Source organism: Narcine bancroftii, chromosome 13, assembly GCF_036971445.1.
Source record: "Narcine bancroftii isolate sNarBan1 chromosome 13, sNarBan1.hap1, whole genome shotgun sequence".
NCBI classification, from domain to species: domain Eukaryota; kingdom Metazoa; phylum Chordata; class Chondrichthyes; order Torpediniformes; family Narcinidae; genus Narcine; species Narcine bancroftii.
The window spans coordinates 28,283,893-28,292,076 of NC_091481.1; the positions used below are offsets into that span (position 1 = coordinate 28,283,893).

General features: G+C 46.9%; 1 long non-coding RNA gene across 1 annotated transcript; it reads right to left on the reverse strand.

The window, feature by feature from the left end:
- Positions 1-968: 968 nt before the first annotated feature.
- On the reverse strand, positions 969-6,673 carry LOC138748788 (uncharacterized). Its single transcript, XR_011348249.1, has 2 exons — positions 5,570-6,673; positions 969-4,702 (listed from the first exon to the last, which is right to left on the reverse strand). It is a non-coding gene; the product is annotated as an uncharacterized lncRNA (long non-coding RNA).
- Between the last annotated feature and the right edge of the window lie 1,511 nt (positions 6,674-8,184).

Below are 8,184 nucleotides of genomic sequence, written 5' to 3' on the forward strand. Positions count from 1 at the left end.
AAGAAACTAAGCCCGGTTTATCAGAGGCTCTGATCTACCAACCATTTAATGCATTTATTTCAGGCTCTGCCTTAAAAAGGCAGCCAACATTATAAAGGATCCCCAAAACCCTGGTCACAACCTCTTTTCATTGCTACCTAAGGATGTTTAAATAGGGCAGGCAGATCTTTTCACTAGTCCCAGAGTAGTTTATGGTTACAGTAGTGTGGAGAGGTTTAGGGGCCTGAATAACTGTTGGATAAAAACTGTTCTTAAACTTAGTGCTATAATTCAGGTTTCTGTACCTTCTGCCTGATTGTGTTCAGTTCTGGACGCCCCATTGCAGAAAAGATGTGGAAGGTATGAAAAAGAAAGAGGGGATTTACTAAGATGATGCCTTGATTTAGGAACATCTCTTATAGGTAAGGTTAATAGAGCTAAGGCTTTTCTCTTTGGAGCAGAGAAGGATGAGAGATGACTCAATAGAGGTCTACAAGATAATGAGAGGCATAGATAGGATGGACAGCCAGCACCTTTTCCCCAGGGTGAGAGTAGCAAACACCAAAGGAAATCTGTACAAGGTCAGGGGACGATTTAGGGGATACATTAGGGGTAAGTCTTTTTACAGAGAGTTGTGGGCACTTGGAATGCATTGCTAAGGGAGGTGGTGAAAGCTGGTACAACAGGGACATTTAAAATATTCTTAGACAAGCAAATGAATACAAGAGAAATAGAGGGTTATGAGTGTAAAGTAGGGAAGTTTTTGTTTGTTGAGTAGGTTTCTCTCAGTCGGCACATCGTGGGCCGAAGGGCTTGCGTTGTGTTGTAATGTTCTATCTACGTTAAAAGGAACCAAAGCCTGAAGAATAAAATTCTAAGTTCAAGAACAGTATCTTTCCAACATTTATCAGACTCTTGAACCTCACCTTGCGTTGAGCTTGTCTGCTCCAACACCACAAAAGAATTGTCTGCACTATTGCAGAAATCACTTTTTCAGATTCAAATTTATTATCAGTGTACAGACATGACATCACACACAACTCTGAGATTTTTTGTTCCCTGCTGACAGGGCAGAATCACCACTTATTGATAATGCAAAAACAAATTGTACACAATGTACACGTATAAACAAATTTAAAAAAATAAACAGACTGTGCAATAGAGAGAAGAAAAAGTACAATAAAGTGAAAAGTAAGAGTCCTAAAATGAGTCCCTGATTGAGTTTGTTGTGGAGGAGTCTGATGGTGGAGGGGGAGCAGCTGTTCCTGAACCAGTTACTGTGAATCTTGTGGCACCTGTACATCTTTCCTGATGGTAGCAGTGAGAAAAAGAGCATGTGCTGGGTGGTGTGGATCCTTGATGGTTGCTGCTGCTCTCCAACAGCAGCGTTCCCTGTAGACATTCTCAATGGTGGGGAGGGTTTTGCCTGTGATGTCCTGCTATATCCACTACCTTTTGCACTGCTTTACTCTCAGGGACATTGGTGTTCCCATGCCAAACTGTGATGCAGCTGGTCAGCACACTTTCCACCAAACATCTGTAGAAATTGCAAGGGTTTCCGATGTCATACCAGACCTCCACAAAATCCTGAGGTAGTGCTGTTGTGCTTTCTTCACGAACCCATTAGTGGGTTAGGTCCAGGAAAGATCCTACAGATAGCGACTCCCAAGAACGTAAATTTGCTCACTCTCTCCACTTCTGATTCGCCAATGATCACTGGTTTTTCCCTCCTGAAGTCAACTATCAGCTCCTTGGTTTTGGTGACAATGAGTGCGAGGTTGTTGTTGGTGCAACATTCAGCCAGGTTTTCAATTTCCCTCTTGCATGCTGACTCATCGCTGACTTGTTTAACTAAGATAACTATGAATATTTATTATCTATTGATTTTTTAATATTTATTGAGTCTTCAATTCAATTAAGTATATAACCATAGTTGTTTTGCAGTTTTTTTTAAACAAGGTACCTGTTCAGCTGCAGGATCTAAGAATTATGATGCACATGTACATTGCACAATATATACAGGTAGAAATATAGTTTTATATATGCAATATATAAAACAATAAACTCATTAATAAATACATTAATACACCCAGTAAATCAAATTAAACAGGGTAAGATATGTGCAGCACATGGAGCTTCTCCTGCTGTCAAAGGCCTTTTAATTGATCGCAGGTTTCTCTCATTTGGAAAAGTTACAAAAAAATTCAAAGGAAGTTTGTTTTTAAAATACACTTTATTCCAGTTGACTAATTAAGAACAAACATATATTGTTACATAAAGAAAAACAAACAAAATATACCTGAAATTACCATTTTAATGAAGGTTGGTGACATAAATAGCTGTGATGAATGCATAAGCCATGACTGGTACATGGCTATGAAGCCAGGTATTAAATGTATACAGTCCTTTGGCTCAGCAACTCGAAGAGCACCTGCAAATATTTATCCCCAACTGGTGGCCTGCAAAATCCTCAAACATTTTGCCTTGCACACTGCAGCTAACCGGTCAAATATCTGATATTCTAGCCCACTGTCCCTCAAGAGGTGAGAGGAATTAATAGCATTCACACTAATATAAAAAAAACTAGTAGAATTTGACAGGAAGGTTCAAGGAAGCAAAGCCCTCTTCAAAATACGTCGACCTCAAGACAGTACTGTCGAAACACAGAAATTATAAATTACATTAAGAATGCAATGTGGTGAGAGATATAGGTGAAGCGGTCACTGTGGTAGCGACCATCATGTGAGTGGATCAGACATTTCTTAGAAACCCAACTACCCCAATGACCTCGACTACACTTCTTCATATCCAGTCCCCTACAAGGATTCTGTTCCATTCTCTCAATTTCCCTGTCTTCGTCATATTTGTTTTCAAGAGGAGGTCTTCCAGTCCAGATCATCAGAAACATCTTCCTTCTTACAAAAACATATCTTTGCCTTTACCAGCATCTCCTCTATTTCCTGCTCATCTGCCCTGGCCCCCTCTGCCCTCAGATGCAAAAAGAAACATTCTCCTTGTCCTCACCTATTACCCTACCAGACTCCACATCCAACACATTATCCTCTGTAATTCCCATGACCTACAACATAATCCCACCACCAGACACATCATTCCCTCTCCTCCCCTCTCCACCTTCCGTAGGAACCACTTCTTCCTTGAATGCCTCGTTCATTAATCTCTTCCCATTAATTGCCCCCTTGTCTCCTTCCCATGTGGCTGCAGGAAGTGCCATATTTGCACCTACACCTCTTCCCTCACCACCATTCGGGGCCCTAAACAGTCCATCCAAGTGAAGCAACACTTCACTTGTGTATCCACGGGAGTCATCTATTGCATCTTATGCTCCCGTTGAGGCATTCTGTACATCAGAGAGACTGGACGCAGACTGGGAGATCGTTTCACTGAGCACATTCGCACAGTCCACATCAGTGACAAGGATCTCCCAGTGGCCAACCTTTTCAATTCTGCACCCCAATCCCAGGCAGACATGTCTGTCCACAGACTATCAAACCAAGCCAACCCGTAAATTCAAGGTGCAACTCCTAATTTTCCATCTTAGCACTCTCCAGCTAGTTGGCGTCAACTTCGACATCTCCAGTTTCTGATAGCTTACTTCCTCTCTCTTCTCCATCCTTCTGTCTCCTTTCCTCAGCTCTCCACCCCTTCCCTCTCCATTCACAGAGATAATCCCCTCCCCCGTTTGCTGGTGTCCTCACTCCCTTATCTACCTATTGCCTCCTGTCTGTGGGACTGTGGTCCTCCTCCCTACCATTTTGTTCAGACGCCTGCCCACATTTTATCCATACCTTGATGAAAGGCTCAAGCCCGAAATGTTGTTTATGTATCTTTATCTTTGTTTTTATAAAGTACACTGTTTGACCTGCTAGCATGGTGTCGGCAGACTTTCATGTTTTACTTCCAATTGTTACAGGGTTATGTTCCTTTCATTTTGCTGCCCAACCTGCTGAACACTCCGAGTTTCCTTGCTTTTAATTTGTTTTTTCAGTGCTTGTTCTGCGCCACCATTTCTTCATTTAAAGATGTTGATCAATATTTTCAATAATCTCAAAACTCAATAAATTGACCATTTTTGTGAAACATAAGTGGATTCCCATATGTTAAAAGGTTAGCTTTTTTTTTGCGAATTACTACACAGTCAGAGCCGTCGCCTATTTGAACAAACATTTAGCAGTTTCTAGCTTCCTTTTCAAAAATGATGCTATGACTGGATCATGCCAACTTGCGTTTAGTAACTGCTAAAAGCAAGGTTCACATTTCCTAGAGAAGTCTGTAAGGAATTTGTATGTTCTCTCCGTATCTGCATGGGTTTTCTCCAGCGGCTCCAATTTCCTCCTACTGTTCTAAACATATTGGGAGTGTAGATTAATCGGGTGTAAAATTGGGGAGCACGGTCTCATGGGCTAAAATGGCCTGTTAACATGCTGCTGCATTTTAAAATTGAGTAGTGTGGCCTCCCTAAACCATTCGGAACTGATAACACCACAATTTCAGTTTTATTTATCTCATCACACTGAAGAAAATTAGGTATTTTTTCATGTAAATTGGAGATTAAAAAAATCTGACATAATGCTTCCATTTTGGTGCTTTGGTCAGTGTCCAACAATGGTCAGCCTTCATTGATGAATTCCAGTTGCCTTGATACCTCTTTTCTATGTTTGCAATGTCCTGGCGAAAACTTTCATCATGTTCATCACTGACTGCACTAAGAAAAAAAATTCACCAAAATTCAAAAGTGTCAATCACCTTTACGCATTTGTCCCAAGAAAAAAAATTCACCAAAATTCAAAAGTGTCAATCACCTTTACGCATTTGTCCCAAGAAAAAAAATTCACCAAAATTCAAAAGTGTCAATCACCTTTACGCATTTGTCCCAAGAAAAAAAATTCACCAAAATTCAAAAGTGTCAATCACCTTTACGCATTTGTCCCAAGAAAAAAAATTCACCAAAATTCAAAAGTGTCAATCACCTTTACGCATTTGTCCCAAGAAAAAAAATTCACCAAAATTCAAAAGTGTCAATCACCTTTACGCATTTGTCCCAAGAAAAAAAATTCACCAAAATTCAAAAGTGTCAATCACCTTTACGCATTTGTCCCAAGAAAAAAAATTCACCAAAATTCAAAAGTGTCAATCACCTTTACGCATTTGTCCCAAGAAAAAAAATTCACCAAAATTCAAAAGTGTCAATCACCTTTACGCATTTGTCCCAAGAAAAAAAATTCACCAAAATTCAAAAGTGTCAATCACCTTTACGCATTTGTCCCAAGAAACAAAATTCACCAAAATTCAAAAGTGTCAATCACCTTTACGCATTTGTCCTTAGATCTAAGACCAATGAATATTATTTACTCTAAAGTGTATTAACTATTTTTATCAATGACATTAAATCTGCTCACATATGTTGTTAAATACAGGTACTCTCCGACTTACAACCTACATCCATCTGCACACATGACCAAATTTTTAAAAATATATTTAAGAAAAATATAAAATTTGTGCGGTTTATGTTGTATTCGACAAACTATAACAGGGATACAGGGCATGTAAGAGCCAAAATGTGCGAACTTACCTTGTGGGTTCATAGGCTGGGTGCAGCCATCTTGATTCCTGTGTGCACGCGAGTCTTCGGTTGGCACACGAGCAGTGGGTTCGCTTATTGGAGATCGGTTGGCGCATGTGCAAAAGTTAAGGATGCAAATTCAATATCGTCAGGGTGCTTAACTCTCTCCAATGTAGAGAATGCCACAAAGGGAGCACCAGATGTAAAAAATGAATCCTAAGGATATACAAGTGAAGTGCTGCTTCACTTGAAAGGCCTGTTCAGGGCCCCGTCTGTGGTGAGGAATGAGGTGAAGGCGTAAGTGTTACTCCTCCCATGGCCAAAGGGGAAGGTGTCGGGGTGGGGGAGAGGGGATAGGTGGAGAATCACGGAGAGAATGGTCCCTATGGAAGGCCGATAGGGGAGAAGGAAAAGTGTCTGGAAGTGGGATCCTGTAGTAAGTGCGGCTAATTCGTTGGATGAGAAGGCTAGTAGGGTGATAGGTGAGGATAAGGGGGATTCGAGGATTGTCGTGTCTGGGGGCAGATGAGTGGGGAAACGGAGGAGATGCTGGCAAGGGCTGCGTTGATGGTGGTGGAAGGGAAGCCACGTCCGTGGAAGATGGCAGACACTTAGGAAGATTTGGACTGGAAGACCTCATCTTGGGGAGAGATGAGGCAGAAACGGGGGAAAGTAAGAGATGGGAATAGAATCCTTGCATCAGACGTTGTGAAGTAGTATGTCAGTGGAAAGCTTGTCTCTTGAGTATATTGGGAAATGTTTGATTAGCCTGAATATGTTAAAGATAATCAATATTAAAAAAAAGTATTTTAATTCAACCACTTTAGTTTAATAGGTATAAGGAATCTTTGAGATGGAAGAGGAAAGGAGAATTGGTCAACACAAAAACTGAGATATATCGTGGCCTTGTGCGATGACTGATGCTGAAAAAAACAGGGATAAATGAAAGTTTACACGCACTGGACTGAGAGGGAGGGAGACTGGGAGCAAAAGGGAGAGCGGGAGGAAGGTAAGAGGGGGAGGGAGAGAGAGGGGAGGAAGGAAGAAGAGGGAGAGAGAGGGGAGGAAGGAAGAAGAGGGAAAGAGAGAGAGTGAGGGAGAGAGAGGGGAGGAAGGAAGAAGAGGGAAAGAGAGAGAGTGAGGGAGGGAGGGGGAGGAGAGAGGGAGGGGGGGGAGAGAGGGAGGGGGGGAGAGAGGGGGGGGGAGAGAGAGAGAGGGAGGGAGAGAGGGGGGGAGAGAGGGGGGGAGAGAGGGGGGGAGAGAGGGGGGAGAGAGGGGGGGAGAGAGGGGGGGAGAGAGGGGGGGAGAGAGGGAGGGAGAGAGGGGGGGGGAGAGAGGGGGGGGGAGAGAGGGGGGGGGAGAGAGGGGGGGGGAGAGAGGGAGGGGGGGGAGAGAGAGAGGGAGGGAGAGAGGGGGGGAGAGAGGGGGGAGAGAGGGGGGGAGAGAGGGGGGGAGAGAGGGAGGGAGAGAGGGAGGGGGGAGAGAGGGAGGGGGGGAGAGAGGGAGGGGGGGAGAGAGGGAGGGGGGAGAGAGGGAGGGGGGGAGAGAGGGAGGGGGGGAGAGAGGGAGGGGGGGAGAGAGGGAGGGGGGGAGAGAGGGAGGGGGGGAGAGAGGGAGGGGGGGAGAGAGGGAGGGGGGGAGAGAGGGAGGGGGGGAGAGAGGGAGGGGGGGAGAGAGGGAGGGGGGGAGAGAGGGAGGGGGGGGAGAGAGGGAGGGGGGGAGAGAGGGAGGGGGGGGAGAGAGGGAGGGGGGGGAGAGAGGGAGGGGAGAGAGGGAGGGGGGGGAGAGAGGGAGGGGGGGAGAGAGGGAGGGGGGGAGAGAGGGAGGGGGGAGAGAGGGAGGGGGGGAAGAGGGAGGGGGGGAGAGAGGGAGGGGGGAGAGAGGGAGGGGTGGGAGAGAGGGAGGGAGAGAGGGAGGGGGGGAGAGAGGGAGGGGGGGAGAGAGGGAGGGGGGGGAGAGAGGGAGGGGGGGGAGAGAGGGAGGGGGGGGAGAGAGGGAGGGGGGAGAGAGGGAGGGGGGGAGAGAGGGAGGGGGGGGAGAGAGGGAGGGGGGGGAGAGAGGGAGGGGGGGGAGAGAGGGAGGGGGGGAGAGAGGGAGGGGGGGAGAGAGGGAGGGGGGGAGAGAGGGAGGGGGGGGAGAGAGGGAGGGGGGGGAGAGAGGGAGGGGGGGGAGAGAGGGAGGGGGGGGAGAGAGGGAGGGGGGGAGAAAGGGAGGGGGGGGAGAGAGGGAGGGGGGGGAGAGAGGGAGGGGGAGAGAGAGGGAGGGGGGGAGAGAGGGAGGGGGGGAGAGAGGGAGGGGGGAGAGAGGGAGGGGGGGAGAGAGGGAGGGGGAGAGAGAGGGAGGGAAGGAATGCTGGGTGTGTCCGTGTGCCGATTCCTTCTGCGCGGCTGTTATTTACTGCCGCCTCCGCACGCAGAAAATGGCATCCCAGCCACCAGCCCGCCCCACACAAGGGCGGAATCCCTATGGGAACGAAGCTCCGGTTCTCCTAAAAAAGAAAGGCGTCGGCCGTCGGAGCTTCCCTGCGGTTGCGGCGGCGGAGGAGGAGGAGGAGGAACGCGACCGAGCGCCGAAATCACGCCGCCACCCCCTGTTCCGCCGCGCCCCGCGCATGCGCCCTCCCC